Source organism: Mustela erminea, chromosome 1 (assembly GCF_009829155.1).
Source record: "Mustela erminea isolate mMusErm1 chromosome 1, mMusErm1.Pri, whole genome shotgun sequence".
Classification (NCBI taxonomy): domain Eukaryota; kingdom Metazoa; phylum Chordata; class Mammalia; order Carnivora; family Mustelidae; genus Mustela; species Mustela erminea.
The window spans coordinates 5,739,442-5,747,530 of NC_045614.1; positions in this window are offsets into that span (position 1 = coordinate 5,739,442).

Here is an 8,089-nt window from a genome sequence, read left to right on the forward strand (position 1 = left end):
TCTGTCTCGTCTTTAGTTGTGTTGCTAGACCACAATTTGTGTATACATTCACCTGGATACACATCCATTCAGCATAGACAGGCATCTATGCTCTTTCCAGTGTTAATTACTAAGAATTAAGCTGCCACAAATACTCTTCTACAAGTCTTTTTTACAAATTTAAGTTGTCACTTCTTGTGGGGAAATACCTAGTTGTGGTTCAGGGAGTAGGCGAATGTTTAATTTTAAAAGAAACTGCCAGTTTCCCAAATTTTGTGTTTCAATACTCAGCAATATCTCCGGGCTCCAGCTGCTTGGGGAGGATATTTTCGATGCAGGAAGGACTTCAGATCTACAGCTAAGTGGAGCTTTTATCTAGAGAAGAGCGGGCGCGGGGGGAAATGGTGCTGGAAGTTGAACCAGATAAAGGAGGAAAGTAGGAAGCTGGTGGGAACCCGTGCTTGATAACACGTGTTCTCATAGGAAGATAAGACTGGGCCCTGGGAAAAAGGAGGTGGGGGGTGGTGTCTCTGCTCTTTGGAATTACAGCCCCTGAACCAAGACAAGCAGGAGCTTGGTAAGAGAAGATGGAGAGAAAGAATCAGATCAAGTCTCCTGTGAGCAAGGAACAATTTCTTTCTTTCTTTCATTATTCATTCATTCATATTTCTCCATCCACAAACACTTCTCAGCATTGATTATACTCCAGGCATTGGAATGCCAGTGGAGAACAAGAGGCCGGGGTCTCCAGGCACAGAGAAACCTGGAAAAATTTAGGCAGAGTGGAAGCAGCCATTCACAAAATATTATAGACTTTAGAAGCCCATTTTTATGAGATTCTAGAACAGGCAAAACTACTCGAGGGTGGAAAAAATGTGGGAATGATGATTGCCTGGGAAGAGCCATGAGAGAACTTTCTGGAAGGAAGGATATGTTCTGGTGTCTTGATAGAGATTTGGGTTACACGGGTGAATGCATTCGTCAAAGCTCGAAGAGAATACACTTGGGATTTACACATTTTATTCTATTTTACTCAAAAGGAAAAAAAGTAAGGAGATTGGCAAACAAATATTGGACCCTAGTTCGTATTTCTGGGCTGCAGTGTTAGAGGGAAATGAGCTGATGTCAGCAACTTACTTTGACCCAGGGATCATGACCTGAGCCAAAGGCAGATGCTTAACGACTGAGTCACCCAGGCGTCCCTGCAACTTACTTTGAAATGCATGAACATGTAGGATGGCTTGAGGGGTGGATGGATGAATTGGTTGTAATACACTGATCCTAGAATCTAAGAATGGGTTTTTCCATGCTTAAACTCAATTTTTCTATATGCTTAAAAATTGTCATAAAGAAATGTTGGGTTTCGGGTTGTGGTTGGTGCCTTTCTGGGGCTCACAGTCTGGGGGGGGGAGAAGGGCAGGTGATGAGGAGAGATAGAAGAGGGTACAGTCACAGGATGAAGTGGGAGGTAGAACATTCTGGAAAAGCACCCCTTCCCCATTCCCTGCTCTTCTAGTCTGAGGGGAAAGGTGGGGGAGGGAAATGAGGGTCTGAGTTGGAGAGGCCAAGGGGGTTTGTGCTAGGAAGCGGGGGGGGGTGTTGGAGGGACTCCCTCGAGCACCCTCTGACCCTTTCCCAATGGGTGTCCCCATCAACAGCCCCCTGAGTGACCACACAACCACACTTTCTGGGGCTGAGTCAGCAAGTCAGTGGTGACCTTGAAGCCCAGCCAGGTTTCCTGGACAGACCAGCCCCACTCATCACCCCACTTTCCAAGGAAATGGCCTTGTGACAGAATGGCTTATTCTTTCCAAATTCCCACCTCCCTCCCCCAGATCCCAGGAAACCCCCTGAGATCCCAAGGCGTCTTACCAGGTTGGCTGAGGTGTCTGGGGAGGGCCCCCAAGGTAGGGCAGGACACATTCCCCTCAAGCTCTTGCTAGCCCCTTCCCCATCTGCCTCAACACCACCACCCTCACCCTCTTGTCCTTAGATGCAGACACAGATGGCTCAAGAGGGCTAATTGGGTAGATGCTGACAGAAAGCCCAGAGTCTAAACCCAAAGCCTGTGCTTGCCCCTTCCTCACTGGGTGAGCCCGGATACGTCATTTTGCTTCTTCACACCTTGATTTTTGCATCCATCCAGTGGGACAGTAATAACACCCGCATTTTATGGGTTTCTGGCCAACTGAATAATGGCTCACAAAAGGTGTCCCCGCCAGTCCCTGGAACCTGTGAATATATGGCCTGGCGTGGTAAAAGGGCTTGCAGATGGGATTCATTACATCAAGAAGCTGGAGATGGAGGTGGCCCTAGATTTTCCAGGGGGGGCCAAGGTCATCATCACAAGAGACCTTAGAAGAGGGAGGCCGGACGAGCAGAGTCTAGAAGGAGATGAGCCCGTTGAGCAGAGCCCGAGGGAGACTAGAAAAAAGCTGGGGAAGGGGCTACAAGCCCAGGAATGTGGACGCCTGCAGAAGCCAGAAAAAAATCAAGGAGACAGGGGTGCCTGGGTGGCTCAGTGGGTTAAAGCCTCTGCCTTCAGCTCAGGTCATGATCTCAGGGTCCTGGGATCGAGCCCCATGTCGGGCTCTCTGCTCAGTGGGGAGCCTGCTTTCTCCTCTCGCTGCCTCTCTGCCTACTAGTGATCTCTCTGTCGAATAAATAAATAAAATATTTTTTTAAAAAATCAAGGAGACACAGTCTCCCTTTTGGGTTTCCAAGAGCGCAGCTTGGTGGATGCCTTCATTTTAGCCCAGGGAGAACCTGTGGGACTTCTGACCTCCAGATCCTTAGGGTATTGAGGTTATGGAAAGCCACCAAGTGTGTGGTAATTCCGCACAGTGGTCGTAGGGCGCTCCTATGCCCTGAAACCCGGGGAGCAATTACTACGTGCCCAGCCCTCCTGGCGCGACCAGGGATGGGGACTCCAGGACATGCCACTGCCCCCCCTTCCCAGCCCTGGAGCTCACGGTCCAACAAACCAGACGCATCCATGCACAGAAGACAGGTCATAGAGACGAGTAAAAGGGTGACTGAGGGGCTAGGGGCCCCCTTAGCCAGGGCCACTTCCATCAAAGGCAGGCAGAGAAGCCCATGGGTGTGGCTAGAGCCCAGCAAAGGGGGAACAGAGCGGAAGGGGAAGGCGCCAGCCACACAGGGCCTTGCTGGCTGCCCGGAGTTGAGGTTTTCTTGGAAGAACCCTTGTGGGGCCAGGTGCAGGGCTGCCATGCATCGTGGGCTTCTCTCCATTCGGCATTGGGCGGAAGGCTAGGCACACAAGAACCTATGTGGGAGAATTTACAGATGGGGAAACTGAGGCCCAAGAGGATACAGTCACCCGGCAGGGAAAGGGGCTGGAGCTGGAACTCAGCCCACCTTCTCCCTCTCCCACCCAGAGGTGCGGAGTCACCCAGTGGGGGGCGGGGGCAGTGACCAGGTGTGTCCAGCAGGGGGCAGCACGGCTCCGGGGCTGGGAGATCTGAAGCAGGAGCGTGCAGAAAGGCGCAGGGGAGTAAAAAACCAAAAACCAAAACCAAAAAAAAAAAAAAAAAAAAAAAAACCAACCAAAAAACAAAAACAAACCAAACAAAAACAAAAACAAAGCAAAACACGAGCTCTAGACCAGCGTTTTTTCCGGGGCTGGGGTCTTGGGTCTCTGAGGGAAGGGCCTGGGAACCTGGATTCGTGGGTCGCTAAAGGGCTGGGCCGGGTCTCTAAGGGGCCTGGGGACCCCGGGGCCTGGAGTTCTAGCTCTCCAGGAAGGTGAGAGCATGGGTTCCGGAGTGCGGAAACTGGGTGCAGGATTTCTGGATCTCTGAGGGGCTGGGAGCCCTCCTCCCGCCTGGTCCCCCACACATTACCCAATCCCCTCAGAGAACCGTGGCCATTGTCAGAGAGAAATCCCCGAATCTCCCAGTGCAGGCCCGGAATGTTCTCAGGATTCCTGGGATGGGCTGGCTCAGCCCCCTGGTCCCTTGGGGTGTGCGGGGATCTGGGTGGGGGTGTGGGCTGCGGGCCCGGGAGGCCCTTCTGAAGTAAGGAGTGGACAGGCCAGCCACGGTACCCTCACAGCGAGCCCCCTCCAACCTCTCCCTCCATCCCCACAACACGCAGAAGCAAAGCCAGCCGGCTCGCAGACCCCAAGGCTCCCCGCAGAACCCGTCTCTTCCCATTTCTAACTGGCCTTCCCTCCTGTTAACGAACTTGCTGACTGGGTGGGGGTCGGGAAGGGCAGCCAGGAGGGGTGTGAGTGGGGAGTGTATGTGACTGGGAGCTTAGGAAGGACTCCCCCCCCCACCACCCCCTCCCCACGCCCTGTCCTCGGGGAGCTCCCTGTCCCTGGGGAAGGCCCATTAATGTCGGAGCTCAGGGCTGTGGGAAGGGGGATGCGGAGGACCCTGGGGTGAGCCAATGAAAGGGCACATGAGCCAAGGAAGCCCAAGTGATGGGGTTGGGCTCAAGATGAGATGTGGGAAGTCAGCAGGGATTACAGGTGATTGACGTCAAGAGCCCGTGGAGAGGCAGAGAGAAGTCCCTGAGGGGACACTGAGGCACGCCCGGGCGGGGCAGAAGGGCAGAGGCAGACAGGAGGCCTGTTCATGGAGGACACCTACTTTTTTCCATCAGCCTCTCCTTTGGGAGCAGCCTGCAGAGGACCTTTGTGCGTGTCTGGGTGACCGTGTGTGTGTCTCTGTGTTTAGTTTCCTGTGTGTAGGTTCTGTGCATTTATGTGTGTGTGTGTCCATGTGATTGTGTTCTGTGTGACTTTGCGCATATTGGGTGTGGCGTCCATACCTGTGTGTCTACACTCCGTGTGTGGTGTCTGTGTCCCTGCGTGGGTTTCTCCGTGTACTTGTCCACGTCTGTTTCTCTATGGATGTGTGTGTCCTGTGGGTCTGTAGTCTTAATGTGTTGCGTCTGTGTGCGTGCGGACGTTGATTTGTGGTTCGGCTGTGTCGTGTGGTCTGTATCTTGGTGGATGTGGTGGGTGGGTGGTCTGGTGTGGCTTCTGTCTCTGTGGTTGGAGGGTGTTGTGTTTGCGTATGGGAGTCTCGGCGCGTGTCTGTGGTTAAGTCGCCTAAGACAGCTGGTCCCTGCGTATTCAGGTCTCTGTAGGTAATGATGCCATATCACCTCACCTCCCACTTCTGAGTCACAGACGCTGTCACTTGGGCCCCCAACCCCCCACTTTCCTGGAGCACTGGGGTCCTACAAGAGGCTATGGGGCTTCTGTGCCTGTCAGGTAGGAGCCGATCAGGACCACGGGGCTTCCAAGCTTTAAAGTCCGGTGCCCTTTCTGAAGGGGAACCTGAGACCCCAAAAGAGCAGACTGGGGCAGCCACGTGGCCAAGGTTGGGAGAGGTAGGTCCTCTCCAGTACCTGGGGCTTCCAGGGGAGGACCCTGTGGATTTCCCCTGGCCAGGAAGGGGGTGGGGCATCAGCTCAAGGCTTTGAGGTTGTAAAGCCCCAGGGGAGCAACCCTGGCCACTGAAACATTGAGGACGAAAATCCAGCTGCCTGGAGGGGTCTGCTCAGACAGAACCTCACATCCCCCCCCAGGTTCAGAACCCTCCAGTCTAAACTAGCTCTTCCCCAGGTACCCTAACCCTGCTTTCCATGCCCTGAAACTATCCCATGGATTTGTGAATTTCAAACTTGGTTTTTCCGCTGCATCCTAGATGAACCTGAGGACGTCAGGCTAAGTGAAATAAGCCAGACCCAGAAGGACACATCCCACAGGACCTCACTCCCAGGAGGTCCCCAGAGGAGCACCGTCCACCCGGAGAGAGAGGAGAGGGTGGGAGCCAGGGCTGGGGAGTCCGCGCTTCGTGAGGACAGAGTCTCAGTTTTGAGATGCTGGAAAGTTCTAGAGACGGACGGCAGGAACGGTGGCAGGATGTGAGGGTCCTTATCACCACTGGAAATGATTAAATTGGTAAACGTTATGTGATCTATATTTTAGCACAATGAAAAACGAAACCTCCCTCACAAGAACTGGGACTTCCTCTTGTTCTCAGAACCTGGCACCCAGTAGGTGCTCACATCATGGTTGTTGAGTGGTTGAAAGAGGAAAGCAGGTCATCCGTCCACAGCAGACGGACAGATAGAAGGGGACAGAGTGGAAGCGGGTGGAAGCCTGAAGCCAGCACCTTCTCTTTTGTCTATAAATCATGCTTCAAAGCAGTGGTGCTCGACTGGGGGTGATTCTGCCCCCCCACCCCAGGAGGCATCCGGTGATGTCTGGAGACATTGTTGGCTGTCACGACTAGGTGGAAAGGGGGACGGAGAGTGGAAGCTAGTGGCCAGAGGCCAGCGAGGCTGCTAAAGACCTTGCAGTGTACAGGACAGCCCCACCCCCCACGACAAGGAACCGTCCGGCCCCAATGCCAGCAGAGCTGAGAATGAGAAACCCGATTTCAGAGACACCTCCTCCTGCAAGCCCTCCTTGCGGTTCCTCCTTGTACTTCCCTCCCGCCCCCTACACACACACCCCCTTCCTTTCTCCCTTGTGCCTCACCAGGAGACATTGATCGGGTGGGGTAAGCTCTGGGCTGTGCCACCTGGATGGGGTTGGGGTCAGGGTCGGGGTTGGGGGTCCGGGAGGAAACGTTCCTTCATTACATTTGCAATGGACACCGGGCCCTGTCCCAGGTGCTGAGGCTCTAAGCTTAGTGGGGTGGTTGCAGCTTCTCCGCACAGAGCACACAGCCGGGGCGGGCTGGGGATCAGAACCTCCTTGGGCGTGAGTTGGGGTCGAGTAGGGTCAGGGATGGGGCTGGGGTGGGAACCTGCCTGGGAATCATTTATGAACCCCTGGTTCGTTCCTACGGATCCTGATCTGCGATGAGCGAGGGGACTGCCCCAGCCTGCAGGATCCCAAACCCGAAAGAAGAACCGACACCCTCTGATCGGGGCCCACATCCGCACAGTTTCCTGTTTTTCCCTTAAAGTGAACAGAGCGGTGGGCTGATACCACAGAAGGGAAGAGGGAGGGGTCATCGCGTGACAGGGTTGCGGCCGCTCCCCCTGCCCCAAGGAGGGGAGCGGAGATTTCACCCCCAAAGCATCCTCTCGTCCAAGTCGACTCTTGACAGGGACCCAGCATCGCCTGATGGAAGGACACACGGGGATGGTGGGCAGCAGTGTGGACGGGGCACTGAGCACGGGGCCCGCAGAACTCCCAGACGCTCGAAAACACCAAACGGTACCCCCGCCCCTTCCCTCATTCATCACTCCTTACCCCGTCCTGTGTCTCCACTGCGACCCAACAGGGACTGTTCCACACTTTCTGCTGCTCCTTCCTGTGTCGTCCTCACTAGGACAGCTCCACTGTCCCTCAGGGTCTCCAGCTGAGACCGAGTCCATTTTTACAGCAGCTTCTGAGTACCTCCCCGTGCCCACCGTCCCCATAGCCAAGGCCCATCTCTTCCCAAACCAACCCGCTTTTCTTCGTTCCCGCAGCCGCCGCCCCAGACACCTCCTCCAGCACCTGGGCAAGGTGACAGCGCCCCAGTGTCCCCACCGGCACCTGGCCCCCATGACATAGGGCTCCCCTCCCCCCCAACAAGCCTCCTGCTGCCTTATGTCTAGCCCCAGTGACCGACCTCTCTGGTACACACCTGACAATGCTCTTCTCTACTTAAAATGACCATTTTGGGGCGCCTGGGTGGCTCAGTCGCTTAAGCCTCTGTCTTGGGCTCGGGTCATGATCCCAGGGTCCTGGAATGGAAACTCGCATTAGGCTCGCTGCTCAGTGAGAAGCCTGCTTCTCCCTTCCCCTCTGCCTGCCACTCTTCCTGCTTGTGCTTTCTCTCTCTCTCTCTCTGTCAAACAAATAAATAAAATCTTTAAAAAATAAAAAATAAAATGAAAGGACCCTCTTCTGTCAGTTGGTCAATCATGCAATGGGTCCGAGTCCCCACGATTAGCCCAGATCAAGGTTGAGAGGGACATTCGGGGGCCCCTGAATGAACAGCCTCCACCAACAGTCATTCAGTCGATAGACACACACGAGGGCCGCCCTTTGGTGCTGAAAACGCGGTGTGACAGACGAGGGAGGCATTTCAGCCAGGCTCCTCCCCAGCCCAACCCTAGCTGGGACGTGGGA